This window comes from Gadus macrocephalus, chromosome 16 (assembly GCF_031168955.1).
Source record: "Gadus macrocephalus chromosome 16, ASM3116895v1".
NCBI classification, from domain to species: domain Eukaryota; kingdom Metazoa; phylum Chordata; class Actinopteri; order Gadiformes; family Gadidae; genus Gadus; species Gadus macrocephalus.
In genome coordinates, this window is record NC_082397.1 from 6,957,059 (window position 1) to 6,980,910 (window position 23,852).

The 23,852-nt window shown below is 49.3% G+C and overlaps 1 protein-coding gene and 2 long non-coding RNA genes across 3 annotated transcripts in view; 1 reads left to right on the top strand and 2 right to left on the bottom strand.

Annotated features, from left to right (window-relative positions):
* LOC132474472 (alpha-actinin-4-like) overlaps positions 1-23,852 on the bottom strand; it is a 50,728-nt gene that overhangs the window by 23,937 nt on the left and 2,939 nt on the right.
* Positions 2,299-3,123, top strand: LOC132474520 (uncharacterized). The gene is made up of 2 exons (XR_009529667.1): positions 2,299-2,465; positions 2,511-3,123. It is a non-coding gene; the product is annotated as an uncharacterized LOC132474520 (long non-coding RNA).
* LOC132474522 (uncharacterized) lies at positions 12,832-21,636 on the bottom strand. Its single transcript, XR_009529669.1, has 2 exons — positions 13,999-21,636; positions 12,832-13,901 (listed from the first exon to the last, which is right to left on the bottom strand). It is a non-coding gene; the product is annotated as an uncharacterized LOC132474522 (long non-coding RNA).

Sequence of the window (23,852 nt, forward strand, 5' to 3'; positions counted from 1 at the left end):
GAATCATTTTATTATTTGGGAGTGGTCCCGGGCACACAGAGACACACTTTAGTCAGGATGCGGCGGCGGCGCAGGCCTGTAGTCTATTGTAGGCGTCCCCCCGTCCCACACGGGCATCAGCCCCACCAGTTAGCATCACAGGGTCCGTTCCATACGGATGGAAGACAGAAGACTGGGCTGGCAGACCCCGACCCCCCGGACAAACTACAGGAACCAGGCTGCTCCCCCGACTGAAGTGCTTACTTCACGTTGAGAAAGTGTCACTCGGGCGAGGCGTCAAACTGTCGCTCATTGCGAACACAACCCTCTAAATGGTTTGCCTTTGCACTTCATGGACAGGGCAGGTGTTGGTGTGTGTGTGTGCGCCCTGTATGCATGTGTGTGTGTGTGTGTCTGTCTCCATGGGTGGAACAACATTATGACAGGGTGCTGGCCACGGCCCTGCACCCCCCTCACCCTGAACCACGGCCGTGGGCACAAAGGGATCATTGAGCCCCTGGATAATAGCCCCCTTCAGCCCCACTCGCCCTGACCCTCCCCCAGACTGGACACAGTGGGTCCCGGGAGGGAGGGGGGGAGGAGGGAGGGAGGGAGGGTGGAGCTCACACAAATAAACACACTCGCAAGGGGAGGGGGGGGTGAGATGGATGGATAGACGCACAGACAATGCTTTGGCCCCAACACACACAGTGTCCCTGGGAGAGCAGACGCATTTAGCAGCAGGCCTTCTCTGACAGGAAGTGGCGGAGCAGAGACAGGAAATTGAACCAGGCTGTCAGGGGCTGATCCTTGCTCCCCTGAGGAGGAGGAGGAGGAGGAGGAGGAGGAGGAGGAGGAGGAGGAGGAGGAGGAGGAGGAGGAGGAGGAGGAGGAGGAGGAGGAGGACTACGACTACCAACATGTTGGGACGTGGACAGCTCCTTTACAAGGGCTGGGCAATAACTCGGGAGCCGCATTTATTGCCTTGGAGTGGTATTGCATCTTCATTTCATGAAGACTTCGTCTTATCCTGATACCCAGTTTAGTAGTCTGAATTAATTGCGTCCAGACAACGTGATGACCGAGTTAAATCAACGCTCCAACGTCGCCCAGCCCCATCTGCTTACTCGACTCTTCGTCCCCACATCCTGGAGCGTCTACAGCAGCAGCAGGCGCGGTGAGTTTGAAGTCTGGGTGACCGTGGCTTCAGGGCAGAGGAGGCGACCCCCCCCCCCCCCCCCCCCCCTGCATGGGGCTCTGTCTCAGCCCGGGCTTCTGGTTGTTCCACCAGGGACACGACGCTGCTTCCTGCCCCTGGCCGGGTTGTGTCAGTGGGGGAAGATCTAGGCGTGGTGGCCCTGTTTAAACTGGGACAGGCTCCGACAAGCAGCCCTGCCTTGTGCCTGGGTCACACGGTAATGAATGTCAGTGTCTCTATCCTAGCTCGCTCGCTCCCCCCCCCCCCCTCTCTCTCTCTCTCTCTTCATGTACTTTATGTCTCACGTTCACTCAGCTATGTTTCTGTGACCCCAATGTTTTTCAGAACACCCGCATGAATATTGGATGCAGCAACAGGATTCATATCTACTTAAAGTGGGCTGCGTCGACCGCAATGAACGACTTGTGCTGGAAGGGTGACACACACACACACACACACACACACACACACACACACACACACACACACACACACACACACACACACACACACACACACACACACACACACACACACACACACACACACACACACACACACACACACACACACACACACACACGGCATGTTTTACTTATGAGGCGGGGCAACACCATGTTGTTTAGAAGAAGGCTCATTGCTATGCACACAATGTGAACTGAGAGTAAGGAAGTCAATTAGGGAAAATACCGTGTTTCAACAAACAGTTCCTCTAATATAGTTCCTCTATCATTACCGTCAAATACATTAATTCGTCTTTTGAATCCCCTCTGTGTGTTGCAAGTTCCGCCATTTTTCAATGTAGACTTTGTGGTTCTCTTTTCCTTTTCTTGTTGATCCCCATTAGTACAGATAACGTAAAGGGGTCCCTGAAGGGTCCCGCTGGACACGTCGATCCCCACAGAAACACGCTAGGCCACGGTTCAAAACCAACGTGCAACGACAACCTACGTTTCCCTGAACACAGTTTTTAGGAACATGGGGATATTCCTAAACACAGAACACAGAAACATGAAAAGTTTGTTCAGAACTTAAGGCAGGTTTGAGAACAGTGTGATGTTTTGCAATATCAGCCAACGTTATGTATTGCACAACAGAACAGAAAATGGCTTCCTAACCTTTGTGGGTAAAAAAAATAAAAACATCCCCTAAACCGTTAACCAGCCCAGTGGCTCAGCCGGGTTAAAGCTCACCAGGGCAGAGGTGCCTTTCAGCCTGGTCTGAGTGGCCCGTGAGTCCGAGTCGCCCCCCCTCGGAGGTGGGTGGGTGGGTGGGGGGGGGTGGGGGGGTCGGCCCGATGGCCAGGGCCCGATGGCCAGGGCCCGATGGCCAGGGCCCGATGGCTCTCCGGCTGGACGGAGAGTTCACACGGCTCCAGACGGGGGACGCTGTGGGCCCGTCTGGAAGCGTTTAGCCTCACCCTTCGCCTCCTCCCCTCCCTCCCCCATGGCTGATATACAACCTCCTCTTTACAGCCTCACAGCCGCCACCATCGGCCGTTTGATCTCCCCGTCACTCTCAAACTCTCTCCCCCATTCATTCTCTGTCTCCCCGCCCTCTCTCTTCCCCCCCCCCCCCCCCCCTCGCTCCTTCTCCTGCGCGCACAAAAGCGCAACACTTTGACCATCGCAGTCTAAGCGCTAAACGGGTCAAAGCTCACCTTCCCGATGGACACCATGAGCTTACAAACTAGGAACACTCCGTTTTATTTCCTCCCCACGTTTCAAAGGCTAGACGAGACAATATGTAAAAAGAGAGAATGCAATACAAATAGGGCTAGATAAACAAATGCAAAATCGCCTACAGGTTGTGACAGGCAATGTTGCGCACTGAATTACGTAAGGCTATGTGCACCTCGTCGAACGACCAAACACGAAGGCCACTCCCCAACCAGGAATGCTAGACAACAATCTCCACACACACACACACACACACACACACACACACACACACTAAAGAAGGCAAGGCGGTTGACTAATGTGTTTAACTCAATCTTTCCGGGAGGAATGAGACACACCTATATTGTACGTGTGTGTCTAATACACCATGTTGGGTAAAACTGATACATCACACATTTGCTATACCATCACAGCTTTGCTCGTCTGTCTCTTGCTGTGCCAAACATTTCCTGGAGACACTAGCACATTGTGTGTGCTTCTGATTTTGTAGATCCACCCGTCCCCAAGGTATTCCCAGACACAGGGTTCAAGCGGTGGAGCAGAAACAGAACTACCAGTGCGACTGGTCTGAATGGGATGTCAACAAATCAAACTAGTTCATCAACCTCGATTAAATGTGCTAAACAAGCGGTCCATTTGATTGACTTCAGGCCTGCGGTCGAGCTCCTTCACAGTCCAATTCCCTGTGTGAACAGTGTCCACCTAAACCCAATGGAAACCAAAAACCAGGTGTAAACCCGGGGATTAGGGCTTTGACTTTTGACCAAAAATCATATTCGAAGTTCGTTTGTTTATTAATATTAATATTAAAATATATTTGAATATTTATCAATCATATTTTGACCATTAAATGCCTTCAGTAAGACCTGGATTGGGCTTTCACTGCCTCTTCCATGGTCATTACAATATCATGAATAGACTGCGTGGGGTTCTCCGACGTCTCTCCCTCTTGGCCTGCCCATAACAGGTTCGAATATTAAGGGCTGTCTAATATTCGTTCGAATTTTTATGCATTTTTTGATATTCGAATTATATTCGAATAACAAAGTTGGGAGTCAAAGCCCTCCCGGGGATGGGAGGAGGCGATGCTGAACCGGTTTTCACTTGGGTCCAGTCCGATCCCACGGACATTTATAAAGAGTCCGGCTGGCAGGGGTCGGTCAAACCGACCGAAGCGGAGCAGGAGGCCAAACGCGTGCTGGCCCGGCCCCGGGGCCTCTCGTTGAGACCCGGCCCAGTCCGGTCTGGTAGGGTCTGGCTGCCTGACACGGCCCTCCTTATTCCTGGACAAACACACGGCCCAATCAGAGCAGGGCTTGGCGTGTGGCGAGGTAGCGGGGGGCTGGTAGCTGTCACCAGCCCCTGCCCGACACCGGGCGCAGGGCCTGCTCTGAACACCCCCAGCCCCACAGCGTTCTCCAGCAGAACAGGCGCACGCTTCAACTGTTCCTTCCCTCGGAAACCATAGAACGTTGTTCTGTAAGCGGGAGCTCAACCGTTCGAACAACATGGGGAGGACAACACTTGGAAAAGATTAGGGAAACATTTTCCGAATGTTCCCTCAAAGTGTCCCACGAGGGATTGACTTGGGATTGATTTTTTATTTTTATTTTTTTTAGGAAGAAGAAGAAATAAACATGAATTCTGGAACAGATCACTTAGAGAGTGCTGGACTGACGAGGGACTTGAATGGCATTCTCAGATGGCATTCCAGAGCAACACACAAATACCATTCTTGATTTGAGCTGTTGAACAACCACAGACACACACCAAATAGAAAAATCAGTTTCTCCCATTATAGAACAAGCAGAATTCCACAACTGTCCGAATAGAACTCGTGCACATTCCAAAAGAACATTCCATTTAGGCGAGTTAAGAGAACCAGCGCTATGCTAGGCTAAGGTGAAGACGTGTCTTGTTTGCGAGCCGATCCATTCACAGGGTCCGGCTGTAAGATGACCCGCTACCGTAGACCTCCCTCCCCCCTGTAACATAAACACACACAGTAGCAATGCGATACAGCCCCCCCCCCCCGCATAAACACATACACCTCACAGGATCTCCCACCCACAAGTAGGAGTGCGAGTGCCTGTGTGAATACGAAAAGAGTGCATTGCCACACACAAGTGAGAGAGAGACTGAGAGCGAGACACATATAAAGAGAAACAGATAGAAAGAGCGAGCAAGACACAGAAAGAGAGAGAGATAGAAAGAGAGACAGATAGAAAGAGCGAGCAAGAAACAGGAAGAGAGAAAGATAGAAAGAGCGAGACAGAGAGAAAGAGCGAGCAAGAAACAGAAAGAGAGAGAGAGATAGAAAGAGCGAGCAAGACACAGAAAGAGAGACGGATAGAAAGAGCGAGCAAGCAAGACAAAGAAAGAGAGAGACAGAAAGAGCGAGCAAGACGCAGAAAGAGAGAGAGAGACGAAGAGAGGTCAATGGATGGAAGGTGAAACAGACGGAGAGCACGACGCGCATTCTGAGCTGTTCGTTGTGTGATTGGCTGAGCAGATGTTGGGCAGCGGTAGCAGAGGCAGCAGGAGTACCGTGTGTCTCGGCGGGCCGCCGTATGTCCCGACCAACACGCGCTCGCCATGACCCCCAGAGCGGGGGCCACACGGGGTGGGGCCGAGGAAGGGTCTGGATCAGGTCCCCAGAGGACAGAGACCGACCGGGCTCAGGACCAACGGGTGAACACACCAGAGAACCACACACACCAGAGAACCACACACACCAGAGAACCACACACACCAGAGAACCACACACACCAGAGAACCACACACACCAGAGAACCACACACACCAGAGAACCACACACACACCAGAGAACCACACACACACCAGAGAACCACACACACCAGAGAACCACACACACCGAGGGGGAGAGGTGGAGGGCGAGAGAGAGCAAGGATGGGTGTGTGAGAGAGAGAGAGAGAAATTGAACAAGAGGGTGAGAGATAGCGAGAGGAGGTGAGAGATAACAAGAGGGAGGAGAGAGCGAGAGGCGTCTCAGATGAGAGGGAGGGAAAATAGAACGAGGCCAAAAGCTAGCAATGGGAGGCGAGAGAGTGAGGGGATGAGAGAGAGACTGAGATGGTGTGAGAGAGAGAGAGCGAGAGAGAGAGAGAGCGAGAGAGCGAGAGAGCGAGAGAGCGAGAGAGCGAGAGAGCGAGAGAGCGAGAGAGCGAGAGAGCGAGAGAGAGCGAGCGAGAGAGAGAGCGAGCGGGGTTGAGAGAGAGACCGAGATGGTGTGAGACCGAGACGATGTGAGACCGAGACAGAGACAGAGAGCAAGGGATGGGCTGGAAAAGAGAGAAAGGAACAGAAACAAAAGACTGGCGAGGAGAAGAAAGAGGGTCGCTCGGTTCTTTGGGTGATCATTACCACCCACCCCCACACACTGATTTACACACAGACCGGCCCTCCCTCCTGATTCAAGTGCTGACAGGTAGTCGGTTAAGTACAACTATTGTCGTGACGGTCCACACCCACCCAACCCCATCCCCCCCCACACGCAGTGCGTAGTTCTTGGCCAGCCGGAGGGCTTGAGCCCTGCCATTGTGGGAGTCAACAGATGAACCCTGGCGGTCTGCTGGGCCTGGCTGGGGAACACCTACCCTCCCTGAGCTCCGGAAAACAACAGCACAGAAGGGAGGGAGGGAGGGGTGGATGGGAGAGAGGGAGGAGTGGACAGAAAGAGAGGGACGGATGGAGAGGGAGGGAGGGAGGGATGGAGGAGTGGACAGAAAGAGAGGGACGGATGGAGAGGGAGGGAGGGAGGGATGGAGAGAGGGAGGAGTGGACAGAAAGAGAGGGACGGATGGAGAGGGAGGGAGGGAGGGATGGAGAGAGGGAGGAGTGGACAGAAAGAGGGACGGATGGAGAGGGAGGGAGGGAGGGATGGAGAGAGGGAGGAGTGGACAGAAAGAGAGGGACGGATGGAGAGGGAGGGAGGGAGGGATGGAGAGAGGGATGGATGGGGTAGATTAAACGGAGGGAGGAGAGTAATCAGCGGAGGATGATGAAGGGAGGATTTAAAGGGATTGAAAGAGGGGAGGGGAGGTTGAACTGGAAGCCGATACCCGTGGATGGCGGACACGTTTAGCCTCCGCGACCTGCGCACGGCGAGTGGGACACCGGGGGGGGCGTGCGCTCAGCCAATGGGAGCAGACTTCCTGTTGACGCCGCGGCGTCGCCATGGCGACCAAAGCCACAGCACAGCTCGGAGACGTCTTGGAAAGATTTGTCAGTCAATGACGGAAGACGAGAGCAGAGAGGGAGAATCCGTTTGCACATCCTTCGATTAACCAACTCGGGGGGTGGGATATGTTGGAGTGATGACGGAGCAGACAATGAGGAGGAGGAGAAAGGGAGGAAGAGGGTCAAGAGCCCATGCCATTTTATTTAAGACTCTTCCTGTCTTTGTTACTGTACGTGCGTGTGTATGTATGTGGTGAGGAGGAGGAGGGGGGGGGTCTGTGTGTGTGCAGTTGTGCGTGTGAGCTCGTGTACGACCCCTTCCCCCATCAGTCCTTTTATGGCCTGCCAGGTCGTCCTTCCAGAAATATTTTTACAGACACGCAGAGTGTTGTAAAGCCGTTCCTGAACTTCCTTTGAAGTGGCGAGCGCTGATGGTGGGGGGGGGGGGGGGGGGGGGGGGGGTTCCTCAGAATGCGTACAAGACGGCTCCTAGCCCTGGTGGGGTCAAAGGACACCAACCTTGGAGACCGTTAAATCAATTTCGTTTTCCTGAGTAATAACTACGTTGACGAAACCTAGAGTTGTGTACTTTACTTAAAAACACCAAAATGTATAGGGTTCAAAGTTCATACAAAGTATAAACTATAGAGCATTAACTTCCCTAGATAGAAAGTTGACCCTTGCTCAAAAGCACTTAAGCAGGAAAACTGTGGCAGCGCTTGACTGATTCTAAATGAAGAAACCAAACTTGTGTACGATTGGCAATTAGTGCATGGCTACACTAGACAGCCCCCACATCTAGACCTGATTCATTGTGGGTTCAGCTAGGGGGGGGGGGTTAATGTGTCGGGTGACAGGTCAGTGCAGGAGGATGTAACGGGGGGGAGAGCAGGTAATGGGGATGGGGGAGGAGATGGGGGAGTTAATGAGAGACTATGGTCCTGGGAAGGACGGAACAAGGAGTCTTTGATCCGGACCCCCGAAAACAGAAGCTCAGAGAGAGAGACAGAGAGACAGAGAGACAGAGAGACAGAGAGACAGAGAGACAGAGAGACAGAGAGAGAGAGACAGAGAGAGAGAGAGAGAGAGAGAGATTGATTTAGGAAACGGTATACGAGAGAAAGGGCAAGCGATAGAGAGAGATAAATGGAACGATAAGGTGGGTAGGATGGAGTGAGGAGCAGAGTGGGGTAGGAAATGGAAAAGGCCCTGGGAGAGGGATAAAGTGAGGAGATCTAGGTCAAGCAGCACATGTTCACCTCTCTGTCTGCTGGTTTAAAGCCTGCGGTGAGCGCCAGATGGGTGGGGTGTTCTGGGAGAGCACTATCCATCAGGTGGCAGTAAGACGTTCAGACAAGCAACGCTCATCTCTGGGTTTCTGCCCGACACTCAAATACATATCAAACGCTCGGGAAATTCCTTTCTCAAGGGTTCGGGACCATCTTTAAGAATGTCTTCTAATGTAAGAAACCTTTTTCAATTCACAAGGGGGATTTTCCCTCGGCCCGCTGTAAATGATATAGGTTTCCATATCCTCCTCCTATTGGCTCCTATGAGCCTTCATCTCCTTCTCCTGCTGCTGCTCCTGGTGCCAAAGGAGGTCTACAGGAACAGGAACAGCCCCACATGACACCGTTAAAGGAGAGGCTTTTACTGCCACTTAAAGGGGAAGTAGCCTGTGGCAGTGTGGCCGGTATGGATGGATCAAAGCAGGGCAGGAGGGGTTAGGGTTATAGCCCAAACGGTTCATAGCCTTCGTACTAGAGGTCAGCAGAGTCCGTCTTTGGTCTTCCATTTCGTTTTTGTGGATTTCCTCTCGGTGCTTGTCCGTGTCTGTTATTTCCCTTTGTATTTCAAATAATCAACATTCCTCTCTCAGCCAATCGGCACCCAGCATCTTTGACTTCCTTCCCCTTAAGAGTTCTCTAGACAGGAAGCCGGAGAACGAGGAGGCTGTTTTCCCTGTTGGCCTGTCCGGTCTCCTAAACCAAAGACCCCCCCCTCCCCCTCTCCTCCTTAACCATCAGACAAAAACCGCCTACTCCTGAATTCCAATGTACTGCTGAAGAACATAACTGGGACGCAGGACATTTCTAGAAGGCTTGGGCAGTGATCAGGTTCCTCTCTGGCCTGACAGTTGGTGACTCATAATAAAGAGAGAACTTGATAAGGCTTGAGGTGAGGCAAGCGTCAATAAAGGCCTCGACAAATGACTGAAAACTCATGATTTACTAGGTCATCCGCCTACGTTCTCACCGCCCAGATGTCGGGACCGTTGGTGAGTTGGAACTTGTTCAAGGTCGCTCAGCACATGTCTAGCTGTGGAATATTTCGGAACAGATTTCAATAGTGACTTCTCAATGAACAGCCATGAAATTAAACCATACCGGTCAGGAAATACTGAAGATGGGACAGAAATATTGATTTCAGATTCATTTGAATCTCATCTCTTCTCATAAAAATCGGAGTACAAGTACGCAACATGTACCAGAGTTTATATCGCCACTCCTCAGCTAAACATACATGGTGTTGCAATGGCTTTACAACCTCGTTCTGTGCAACTGCTTCCTCCGTGACTCAGCCGAGGTGTGATCTTGACACCAGTGTCAACATTTAAACCGACGCGCTTCAATCAGCGTAGGCGCCACGGTTGACCCAGGTACAATGTACCTCACAGAGTACGTTTGGAGATTCAATAAAACATCGGATAACTAATTATCTTTCCCTTTTCCATTGCAAACACACACTCACAGCCCCAACAACGAAATCCATTTTCTGGACTTCCGTCTCTTGAGCCGCTGTCCCCATGGCGGCCCGATTGTTTTCGGAGGGCCGGCCCAGTCTAAACACCGCTGCCTTCTACAGGAAGACAGATAGGGAATCCATGGATTTAAGTAACCGATCCATCCACCACGGCCCACTTCCAGACATGAAACAAACATGCAACGAACACGCCTGTCAGTCCTAGACTCTCAGGGGTGCATTTCTGGAGGATGGGTGGGGGAGTGAACTGCGAAGGCCGCTGTTCACCGCAGATGCTAGCGCTGCACGGTTAGCTTGCAGCCGTAATGTAAGCCGACCACAGAGACACGGGGTGACCGCAGAGAGGTCAGTCATGTGTCATTTAACTACCAACCATGGAACGTATGTTTATCTTGATTTGTGTATTCAACGGCAGTCGAACAGTGAGTCGAGTCCATAACCTACCGAGGCTGCCGACAGCATTTTTTGTGGAGAATACCGATGGACAAAAATGTATAGACGATAACATCCATATTGCAGGCCAGTTTCTTTAAATGTCTACTAGACACACACACGCACGCACGCAGTGTGTTTCTTTTTTGTTGGTCCAGATAAGATCCCATTCAGGCGCCTCGTCGGATCAGGGTAATGCCAGGAGACCAAACCAGGGTCATGGATAAGGCCTGGAAATTGCCATTCAACCCGGCACAATGGAACGAGGCCTTGGCCATAGGAGACTTGTTCAGACAACATGGGGAGCCGTACAGATAAGCAGTGATTCATGGCCACATGGATATTGTGTTCTTCAGAAGGCAAACAGAACCTATATAAATCTGCCCTTGGATAGGGAGAATTGTTTAGCATTAACAAATAAAAAGTTTGCCTCGTTCATGAGACTTGTTTGTAAAAGGCGTGTTTACAGAGGAAAGAGAGAATGAGTGATATTTGCAATTACAGAGTTTGTAATAACTGCAGCAGTATTAACTCAAACTCTGACGGAAGATAAGGAGATTGAGGACTCAAAAGTTGAATTGTGTGGACGTTATTATTTATTTATAAAGTCCTTTGTCACAAGAACGTTCAAACATGCAGGACTTTCAGGGCGGAATGTGTACGAATGCTCACCAAGTGACCTCTGAAAAGAATCCGGAGTCTGAAAAGAACAAGAGTCAAGAGGAATCATAGAGTTGAAGACAGGAAACAGTCGCTCACAATCTCTGAATGAAGACCCTTTTAATTAACTCCTCTAGAATTTCAGGCAGTGGGGCAGAACCAAACTTTAGTAACCGAATCCTTGCTCTCTTTTCCCCCCCACCGCCCTCTCCAAGCCTCGTTCTGCTTATGACTCGTGTTGATATGATTCAGCAGACCTCATACAGCTACTGTTCTCACTTCCCGTAATCCTAGATTATGTAAAAACAAAAAAAGGCAAAATGTACCATTAGGACGTGACCTTGAGAGACTGCAACAGTGCACATGGGCGCAGTTCGTTCTCTAGCCCTCGGGGGGTACAGCCAGTGGAAACCTCAAAGCTTCGCTATCACAAGTCAACAGAAACACACACACACACACACACACACACACACACACACACACACACAGGGCGCGCACAGGGCCCGCTGGTGAGTTAAACAAACATCTCTTTGACCCACTTCGCTGGTGCCCTTCAGGGAAAGGCAACTCCTAACGGAAAAGGTTTCCAGTCACTCACTGACTCACGGTGACCAGGACTTCGAGATTAGAAATTAAATGATCTCAACACAACACAAACACGTACAGACCTCACGATTACACACATCCGTGAGTACCTCAACTGTGGTTTATTGCGACATTAACCAGTGCTGTTTAGGGGAAGAGATACGTGCCATTAGTGTCAAAGTTACAGCACTGTGCTCATCAAATATATATAACCCAGGGTCATTCGGAACAATCCAATTCTTGGAACATCGAGTGAGCGAGTGAATATTTCCACTGCCAGTAACACCGCCATCAGTACTTCCCTCCATGTTTGGCAGCAATACAATCTAAAGGCTGAACAGCACTAGCAGAATCTCAACACAACAAGACTTTGTTATAATGCATGGTGATTCATTTGAGAAGGCCACAGGGCAACATAAGGCGTCAGACCAGGGCTTTGGGATGACCCACCGAGCAAGAATTCTGCAGCGCCACGCACACAGGTGTTTGGCATTTGTTGTTTTATTGATAAGGGATTTGAGAACCGGTGATGAGGTCCACAGATATGATAGCTAGGTCATTTGACATTCCGGTCTCTGTGCTCACAGACCAGGAGGCTGCTCAAAGGTAGAGGCGTGAGAGAGAAGGGGGTGAGTAACAAAAAAAAAAAAAAGCGTTTCATCTCTGCGACCGAGCAGTGACTGAGCCCTGGAGCCAGGTGTTGAAGGAGAATAAATCTGATGATGACAAAGACGCCCACGGAGATCCATCTGTGTGTTCCCCAGCAGCGCCGGGCCCCTACTACAGGAACCCGAGCCCACGGTCCTGGGGCCCTGACTCATGCGCTCGGGGCCGTAGTGATGGGCTAGGTCGGACACGCGCATGACTGACATCGTAGCAGTGCACACCAGCGAGCCTCGGTGTAGCGAGTCCGCGTGTGAACTTGTTGGAAATAATGTGTGTATTTGTGTGCCTCTGATATCTGCAGCCATGGACTGGTCTACTTCCTGTTTTTTAACCCCAGGACCAGGTTACGGCTGCATGCTCAGGCTATACACTGGGAACCACATCTCGTCAATATAAAATCTGCAGCCTCATTTCCTCTTTAGGGACTTACAGGGGAAGTTGTTGACCAGGCGATGGAGAAGTGAAGACTCCTACATTGGGCGATGCAGAAATGGAACAGAAACGAGAGTTCACACACACCGATATATCAATGGTGTTATGCTCGCTTTAACATGCATGACACTTGGACGAAGAACCACTGAACAGAAGAAGAAACATGCTAGCTCAACAGCCTTCTGGATGGAGGTGAACAAGGGTTCCACTCTGAGACGATGGTACTGCTCAGAGCCAGTTTGTCACACACACACACACACACACACACACACACACACACACACACACACACACACACACACACACACACACACACACACACACACACACACACACACACACACACACACACACACACACCCCTATCTTGCAGCAAACGTTGCTACAGTTATATTAGCTAAATGGAAATCAGTATGGACATCTTGTAAAAACAAACTTAGCATTAAACGTAAACTTCACCCCCTACACACACAGCTGTATCGCCAGAGTCACAGCGGGCCTAAAGTCCATATGACGCCTCTGTGCTGAAATTCCTCAGAGAGGGGGTTGGAAGGAGGCAAGGAAACCAGCAAGGCTAGGGAACCAGGACAGGAAACCAGAACAATGAGAGTGAAGGATTAAAAGAAGTAAGGCAGAGAGTGTGAGTGTCAGTGTGTGAGTGATTGTTTGCGTGTGTCATATCTGAGCAGACATTTCAGAATGCATGTTCTCATACTTAACATTCCCATCATACTCGTCATCTGTCAGCAGTCATGTAACAAGGGAAAGGAGCTCGACCACAAAAAGAAAAATTGAAAGAGCAGAGTTCAAATGTACAGTATGTCAAATTGGACATCAAAACAACCCAAAACAACTTTTTCCAAGTATTTCAGGAAAATATTTTTAATAATAAAACAATCTGAAACTAGAGATGCTGAGGAAGAAAGAAAGAGAGAAAGGGGGAGAAAGAGGGAGAGAGAATGTCAGCAACAATGTGGCTAAACGGGTGTTGCAGGCCGGCCCAGTAGCCCGGCAGCAGACAGCATTGTCACGGTAACAAGCTCTTCCTGTCCCTCCCCTGCCTGCCTGCCTTGCTCACTTTTACCTTATAAGGCAACACACTTAACTGCCATTCACCGCGACAACTGTGACGAAATAGGCCAACAAGGAGCAATGTCTGAAACCATATCAATCATTAAAAAGGAACGCAGTCACACCCGCATACATTCACACACACACACACACACACACACACACACACACGTGTGCACAATTACACAAATGCTCAAGGCACCTGAACATGCCTAGTGAACAAAGGTAAAATTCACCTACGACACACACACACACACACACACACACACACACACACACACACACACACACACACACACACACACACACACACACACACACACACACACACACACACACACACACACACACCTGACTGATCACATGAGGACCACGCCCGTGAACAAGAGAGACACTAGAAAACCCATCAGGTGGACTCATTTGTAAAATAACCTGGCTGTTTCAAGTGTGTGACCGTGCATGTTCTGGAGAGCAGGAATGTGAAACGTCATTTCCCTCATCGTTTCACTGCTCCTTTGGCTTCCTATGGGGCAGCATAAACAGCAGAGAGAGAGAGGGGTGAGCGAGGGCGAGAGAGAGGATAGGGTCTGCAATGGCCTCAATTTCCTGCTTCTGGATGGAGGCTAAAGACAGGCAAACCCTGATTGGTGTGTGAGTGAGATGCCCTCCTAGGCCTTTGGAGCGTTGAGTGTGTATGAGTAAAGGAGACAAGGAAAGACGATGAGGAAAGGAAAGAAGGAGAGAGAGGAAGTCAATTACCTGGAGCTCCTTTTACTTTACGTTGTGTGCTTGTTTTACAGACACACACACACACACACACACAGCTTAATTACTGGACCATGTCTGACACACAGATTTTAATAAGGCAAATCCACACACAAATAAGTTACTATAATAGAAAAGCTGAGGTTTGCCATTTAATGAGGAATATATTAACCACACTATATTAGTGAGTGAGTCAGTGTAAGACCACTATGCATCCATAAACACACACACCCTAGGGCTTGGCCCATATGGTAGCCTATATCAGCCACATAGACACTCAGGAGGAGTACTGAGTCCAAATTCCTTTTGTTACCCGACAAGCTAACTGCTAACGTAAGTAACAGCATTAAAAGACAGACACAGACACACAGCCTCTCTTTGGTTGGAGCGGTTCAGTCAATGTGTCTGGGGCCTGGTAGTGCTACATGGCCGGTTCACCACTGAGCACTGTAGTAGGATGGTAGGTAGGGCTCAAACACGCAGAAAATAGCCCTGAAAGGGATTGCTGGTCTCATCTGAGGGGAGTTTGAATGTTTGTGCCAATAGGTCCATTGGCAAAGTTGCTTATATGAAGGCACATTCACTAAAGGGAGAGTGCGCAGGGCAATATGCTTACCTACAATAAAATTGATGAGATATCGTTTTAGATTATGTAGATCAGATGATTGATTAATAATAAAATAATACAAATATTAAGACTATATATAGTTGTGAAATGTTTATTTAAAACATGAAGGTTGTCTTTTGGCTGAGGTCATAGTATGTTGGAGCAAAGCGGTCTGCATTTCTGATCCGGTCTGATTTGTTTCAGCCAAGGGAATTGAACCACAGGCTTTACCTGCCGAGTCAATAAGTACTGGAAGATACGAAGATTCCTTTGTAATTTCCTGCTAGGAATCTTCTCCTCCCACTGATAAGTTAAGGGTTAAAGACCGAGTTAAAGGGTGATTTAAAGGGTTATTTAAAAAGGGTTTAAGAGAACCAAGATTTACACTAGTTCATGCAAAGAAGGAGTTTAAATGGACTGAGGGGAAGTGAGCATGCACGAACGATCGGTGCTATAGTGTTGATAAAGAAATTAAGAGACGTGTCACAGAGCTCCGCAGGAAACAACAGCTTCACACAGAGGGAAGCATGCTTGCAAATAACATCAGCTATAGGTGTGACACACACACACACACACACACACACACACACACACACACACACACACACACACACACACACACACACACACACACACACACACACACACACACACACACACACACACACACACACACACACACACACACACACACACACACACACACACACGTCACAGCTGCAACAGAGCTTGCATTAACCCATATATGCACAATTTCCCTAGTGGTCCTCGTGCATTGGTTGTAGAGCAAGCAGGATGTTCAGCAGTCGGGCCACAGAGGGAGGGAGGATCAGGAGAGAGGGGGAAATCCCTAGAGGGAGCGAGTTGATTGGATCAGGCAGGATCGGAGCCATTAACAGATCCATCCCTCGGACTCATTCAGCACCGTGGGAAACTATCCCTCTTCCTCATCGTCGTCATCATCCTCTTCAGCTGGTGGTGGTGGTGGTGGGCTTTCGCTGACAAAAGCCGACGCCATCTTTTACACTACATTTATGAAGGTGAATCACTCGGTATAGTGCTTTTCACCTTACATTAGGCCGCCGGTTTAGCCCGTCATGGTTCTATTTCAATGTTCATAATGTACTTTTTGCTTTTGGCAATGCAGCCCAAATGCTCGTTTCCCATGCCAATTGTATAGCAGTATTGGAAACCCGCTGTGTTCCGTCTGCCAAGCATGTCCAGGAGTAAAACCCAGCCGCCGCCGCCGCGGCAGCAGGGCAGCAGGGCTGGGTTTGATTGGGGGTTTCACGTGTCACACAGCACCGGGACAAACCCAGCGGTCTACACTAGGCGCCTTTGTGCACAGCCCCTGACGACAACTTTTTACAAGTGGTTGCTAGGCTGACGGGGCAGGCATCGGCTGGTCGGACACGAGACCTTGGGGTTCGCCCCCCTCCTCCCAGAGAGGGAGGGACGCTGGTCAGCATTAGAAGCTATGGGGGAGACGTATGGAACGGGAGCTACGCGACTACCCCAGCCTTCTGCCTGTGGGGAATAGCCAAACAGTAACACAGAAAGCCGACATGCTGCCTAAATAAGATGGCTAAATGCTCTGGAGTATCGGATTAAAAGGGAGTGCCTGTTTTACCACAGGATGTGACGTTGGTTAGCCATTAAAAATGGACAAATTTACGACATCACCCATGGGCGTGTCCATCCAGATGTATGATGGATGAATCAGCAGCATGCTCCCAGTGGACCCTACCCACTGGTATGCCGATTCATCCTACGCATCATTCCAAAACATAGGAGGCTGGTCTGACTTGATTCCACCCAGGTCATGTGGACCTCATCGTTAAGTTTTCCACTGTGCATGACCCTGGCTAACATTGGACCCGACGGTTTAACGCTTCACTAGTCACTCGATATATGCACGAGTCAAACCTTGACCAAGATATGTTTCACACGGTTAACCACAACAACAAAAAATACGGACTTCCTTCCTTCCTTCCATTTCAATGATACAGAAAAGAGAAGCACATCCCTCTCTCCCTCCCCCTTGGGTTCTGTCACTTCCCTATGAAAGGAGGCGGCAAACATCATGTCTCGCACCCTGCTGTGTTTTCCCGCCTTGTGGAGAGGCCTCGTCTCAGTGGAAGATAAAATAACTTTACTTGAAGCTCGGAGGAAGGCTCGGCTCAACCCACCAGCACTGCAGTGTCTAATGGGGCTGAACTCTGGGAGTACACGTGGAACATGCCTCTCATCGGGACAGATTGCCCGGTAGCTAATGGCGGGGTGGGAGTCCGGGCCTTCGTGTTCAGATCCTATTTCTTGTTAACATACCACTGGGAAGAAGCAACGAACTGTCACTTCCTCTGTGCTACAGCTCAGTCTCGTCCACCATCGCACCAGATTGGGGGTCTTAATTGCCCGTCGCTTTACAATGTGCCTGAGGCGATGTGATGCAGAGAATCTCACCATCTCTGGACCAGCCTCCTACTGCGTCTCCTCGTGTTTCCGCCGAGGTGTCATATACGAGACGCTTCGCCCCGGATCCTATTGCCACATGAGGTTTCAAGTATTTTCCAAATTGGAAAACAAATTCTTCCCTTCTATCCGTCGGTCCATTCCTGTCGATTTTTCCATCTAACCTCAAACAACCCTGTCCTCTCTGGACAAGCGTTGGTTACCCCCCCCCCCAGCCCCGAGGATGGGCCAGTGTATCCATCCTGTCTTGTTGTCTGACGTTTGGCCTCATGGCATGCGGTCTCCGAAGGCCCCCCCCCCCTGTCTACTCTGCAGCAGAGATCAATCATCAAACCCGCAGCGGTCCCCAGAATACACTGACACACAAACACATGGCTCTCCAGTCGGTGAGAGGATCAGGGGCCGGAAGGCTCCACCACATGGCCCAAGCAAAACAATATCACTCTGCAGCGCCTGTAGACTCAAAGCAGCTAAATTACATATCGTCTGAGCGCAGCGGTGGTGATCGCTGGATTGCATGGCTACGGTCCTGTTCAAACATGGGACTTGTAGTCCCATGGTCACTCATGCCTGACACACAATGAGGAAACAAAAACCTCACAAGTGACACACATATGACCACACAGACCTAGGAGACGGAGACGAATGCCCCGCCGCCAAAGAGAGCTTGTGCGATGATAGGAAACACGAGAGTGTCGACGACAAACACTTCTGACAGAGAGAGTGCTGCGCAGGAATTCAGAGAGAGTTGGTTTACTTTGAGGGAAGGGAGGATTGATTAAATGTTTGCGGTCGATTCAGTGGGGCATGGCAGTCGGGCTAAATATTTAATGATACTGTAATGTGTTGTGGAACTTATATGGGTAGACGGACACCGAGAGATAGGGAACCGCTGGGCCAAGTGGAAAAACATTACCCACAAATTACCTTTACAATGTCTCTCCCATCCTAATATGATTGCTTCCCGTCTGCTGGATTTGGTCAATCGACTGGCAGGTGCTAGAGGCTCATATACTTGAAAATGTCTACTTTCAAGTGAGTGAGTGAGTGAGTGTGGCCTTTAGCCTAGTGCCCTAGTAAGCATGCTGTTAAATAATATAGCAGTGAGCTAGCAGAAGAAATCAGAGACACATGGACACTTGAAAAGTATTGTCAGTCTTTGCTACAAAAAAAGCACGGTCTGGATAACACGTAACCACTCGTGAGGCCCTGCAATTAAAACAAGGTCCTGTCCCTCTTTCAATCAATAGATAATGTAAGTTGGGCTGGGTTGCACTGGCAACTAAGCATGCATCATCTCTTATCAGGTGTTAGCTATATATCATACATAGAAGTTTCAATTTGGACTTGGTACCACGAGCAGCTGCCTCAGTGTAGCATGCCTGGCTAGACGGGCTGCCACAAGTATCTCTGTCCACAACCAGACATGCCAATTGACATGCCAAAGCAAAAGTTGGAGAATCGGGTTGAGGTCCTGGTCACACACATCACCTGCCGCCATCCATGACAACAGTGTATAATCTAACCATCTGAGCTCGGGTAGAATGGGTATAATCGCTACACTGGCAGTGAGTGTGTGTTTCCACGTGGGTTAGGGTGGTCCACCAGATGTCGTTCAGATCAAAAACATATAAAATAAAAATAAAAGGCTTTTCCCATGATGTAAGCTCACCATGAGTCTGCCAGTACCAAGCTATGCGATGATTTATCGCTCAATCTCACCTCATCACTCAGACAGGTGCTTACACCCCCGCCCACCACATCCACCTATACACCATGTGTGAAAACTTCGCTGGTGCCCCGAGTTCAACTACAGACAAGACAGCACTTGTAGCAAGACGCGCGGCAAACCGTTTCTAAGAACACCGCTCTCCACAAGATTTCCATCGCTGCGGTTTGGCCGTCTACTCTTGTAACACATTCTTACTGTTTCTGTTTTCTCACCGTGTGACTGTCGGTGAGAATAGAGTTAACAAGAGGTTTCTCCGAAGAGATCGCCTGTAGCAACAACCCACACACACAGTGAATAAAGTGCAGGTTGTGTGCATGCGTCGCCTTTCCCTGCCTTGTAGTGTTCAGAACTTCATGCAAAAAGGGCTCACGTGCCTTTAGGTGAAGAACGCGCCATTTTAAAATGGGTCTTGATTCAGAATAATTTCCTTCAAAAGTGGTTTGATTTTACTAGCCGTCTCTCACACGCTCACAGAGGGCTATTATAACCTGCAACAACCTGTATTTGTTTAACTCTGCAGTGTTTAGAAGCAAGAGAGTGCCACAGCTATGAGACTGTTGGAAAAAAATCGAAAAGGAACCAAGCTCATTTTCAAGTGCAAGTCGACCCCCCCCCCCCCGCCCCCCCGCCACACTCCAACACACACAGCCCACCACCCTCAATACCCATTTACACAGCCATCTACACACACACACACACACACACACACACACACACACACACACACACACACACATCGCCACACCTAAACACACATGCCTTTGTTGTCAAGCCTTGCCTGGAAGCCAGCAGACTCTCTCTCCTGCTCTCATAAAACACATGTGGTTCGAGCTCGCTCTACAGGTTGGGATCTCTCTCTTAGGGGGAACAATAAATCAAATAAAAGCTATTTGACAAAACAAAAACTGTTTCAAAGAAGATTGGGGGCTTGTCTACTCTTGAATGAGTCGGGTCTAGTAGGTATTATGCAGAGATATCTTGCAACACGCACCTGGTAGAATCAGGTTGTAGCCATGAGGCCATGAGGTTGTTTGGTGGCCATCTCAAAATACCAGACGACGCACAAGCCATACTTAAAATCACAGAGCTATAGTGCGTTTTTGTGCTACGTAAGCCATCAGTAGATCTACAAAAACACAATTAAATGAATTGCTTTATTCGATTATAATCGTCTCCCGACTTAAAGGAAGCTTACATGCGCGGGAGAACCGCCCTGCATGGATACTGGCAGCTGCCCAAAGGGAAGGCCTTATCCGCCATTGTAGCTGACGAGAGTTCCTGGGAAGGAAATGCCATGCTCTAATCCTGACAACCATGCCCGGCACAAGACCAGGCCCATTAAGAACGATGTGCAACACACCCAGAGTGAGGCCTGGGAGACGCAGGGATTCACTGCTTTGGTAATCTCAGATCCATCAGTCCTACGTTCTAGCAGAACCTCTGGGGGCCCAGCACAGAGCCTAGGGCGGGGGGGCGCGGGGCGCGGGGGGGGGGGGACACACCATTTCCCGTTTCCTTATAGAGATATTCTAGCAAAGAAAAAACGAATTTGAGCAGGTTGAAGAAGCTTTCAGAGTGTATTTATACAGTGGCCACTCGACACACTGGTTTGATTTGAAACCTTAAGCCACTTTATGACGGCTTTACTACCGCTTGCCAAGTCAGTGTTTGGCAACAACACACTTCCAGATCACCGCCTCTAGGAATATGATGGGCGAAGCAAATATAACGGCAAGAAATTGAAACACCCCGTTCACCATATTTGCGTGCGTGTCTGCAGATGTTGTGGGACTACACCTTCGGGACATCGGTCGACAGCTTGAGCCAAGTTGTACCCAACGGCGCGCTGTCCATAACCCTTCCATGTTGATACGACAGTACCAAAGCCTCGGTGTCAGCCCTTTAGCTTTATAAACGCCTGCCAGATAACAAGGGATTAGGCCTTTAAACCACAAAGTGCCATCACCAACATCGGTCGCGATAGTTAGTCACCTGATACGGTCAGTGAACGGAAAACCTTTTCTAGGGTAGGGTGATGTATTATGAGAGCCGCTTGAAGTATTGAGGAAGCTGGACGGTACCGTTATACAACATCCGTGAAGCCACACTAAAGAATTACACAGGTACAATATAAAGTTAATACTTGACATCGGACACATATTTTAAACATGTGATCACATCCAGGGAAAATGTGCCTATTTGGGAGATGTGCATAAGGAATATAAGTCCTTAGTATGACTCATAACGACTAAACATGGGGCTTACATCCGCTGATTTGAGGGGTAAAAAATAATCATATGTGCTTAAAAATATGTTTGTAGCAGCTATTCTTTTTACCGCCTTATCCTTCCAACGCGGAAAATATTACAGTGCAGTTAAACACTGACCGCCCCCCCCTCCCCACCCCAAAGTACACCCCCCACCCCCCCCCCCCTCTTTAGCAAGAGACCCCTCCTCCTTCTGGCCGAGCAGACTACAATGGCCTACCAATGGAATGTTTCCCCACTCGCTCACTCACTGGGGCTTGTGGGAGAGAGACAGAGGGAGAAAGGGGCAAGGGGAGGGAGAGAGAGAGAGTGAGCGAGAGAGCTCGGATTCCATTGTCCTACAGCGAGCCGCGTTGGGCCAGCTGACCGCCCTGGGCTGAGCGAGCGCCCGGTTGGTCGTTTGGTTCTGGATCGGGGCTAAATGGGATGCCACAGCTGGCCCGGGATCAGCTGGGAAGGGGGGGGGGGTGACAGCGTGTGCAGCGCCATGGTCTCGGGGTGACCCCGGCTGCTCATTGGATGCCGTCCAGGATATTGTCAGGGATATAGGGCGTGGCAACATGGCAATGGTACCTCATAAAATAATTTCACTGGGATTGCACCAACAGTAAGACATTGTCCGACTACATACTACTAAAATATTGCTGTTGCCAGCTACTGGAAACTAAAAGACCACACATTCTGGTGCACTAAATATCAGTTTATATGAATCAAGTTTGGCTTTTTAATTCACAAGTTCGTCATCTTCAAAATCAATCATCTGTCAAATGTCATCATAGCAAGGTAATAAGTTGCGGAGTCCTCATTGGTTGTTTGCTTGATGATGTAATCCAGGGAACTGGACTCTTTCGAAGGCTTGCCAGTCAAACAAAAGAATGTGTATAATCCAGGCAAATATCCGCTACACATAGTGGTCAATTGCAAAGGATCGCAGGCAATAGAGGATCGCAAGGTCGGGGAGATTAGAGGCTTAAATCTGCATTCAGAGGTTAGCATTGTGGCGCACAGATAGCAGCATGATAAGAACAAGGTTAGCCTATTGTTTCAGCTTGTTTACAGGAAAAACAGCAAAGGGCAGAACAAACGACAGGATCTGCAAGACAAACATTCTTGCCATTCACACAGTTCCATTTCTTTGATAGTGGCAAAAGGTGAGGCCAACGTGCAAACGCCGTAAAAAAAAACAAGACAGGTCTACAGAATGACGCTTTGAGAGAGTAAATTCCTGAAATAAAACACCGCACCCCAATCAGGTCTTTCCTGCTACACGGCATCAGCCAATCACGCCACAAACAAAAGGAAAAATAAAACCAGCCAATCAAAGCGGCTGCCACTCCTGCCTCTCTCCTCAACACATTCTATTGTTAGGTGAGATCGGAGAGTCTCGTGCTAGGAGGCGTCAGCTCTCCCCCAACAAATGGCTTGCTTCTTCTACTGTTCCTCATTAGAAAGGGTAGAATAGCTGGAGGGCCCATATCTGTAGTAGTCGTAGCAGTAGGTCAATGGTGATGGCACACAGAGCATTATTCAAAGCACTCCTTCAGCAAAATGTCTCCTCTCACTTGCCAAGTGACTGCTTTGGCCGGCCTGCCAGTCACACCAGAAGCATGCGACAGTGGGCGGGACCTAACAAACCGATATTGTTCCCAAGCTGCCCACCTTGGCCGCAATGGAAATATGTGTGTGTGTGTTAGAGGTGGAAAGTATTGACTAACTCGATCATCATGTCTGTGATATTTCCAACCCAATGCTCTCTGTGATACTTTCGAATTGAGCACGTTAACACTTTAATGGCCGGTATAAAAACGTAAAAGTGATGGTCCAATTTAACCAGGAAAGATAATGTCAAGACACATGAAAACCTAAGCCTTTATCACAGTATTACACTCGCCAAACCGCCCAAACTAGTTTCATAATACAACTTTACAATATGAGTACAGACTTTTTATAAAGTCTTAAATATTTTATTAAATATTAAGACATGAAAGTGCATGCATCAACACTTTCTATAAAAAGGCAAATATAACACACACAAGTTGTGTGTCCAGTTGCTTCTTGTGGAGTTTGTATATTATAGAGCAGGAAGTCCAACTTAGATCTGTTCTGAGACCAGTGGGCCTAAATCACACCCCTTCCAAAACAGGCTAGGGTTTGGGGGAAGGCGACTGAAACAGCATTCCCCATTTCGCTCCCCCCACCAAGATGTAACCAAGTTGTCCCCTCAAGGATAATTTCCCAATGCGACCGTTATTGACAAAAGATGATGAAATTGTGAATTATGATGAGTCAAACCACTCATCTAAACCACAAATGACACTGACGCATTGCTAGTGAATGAAATGCT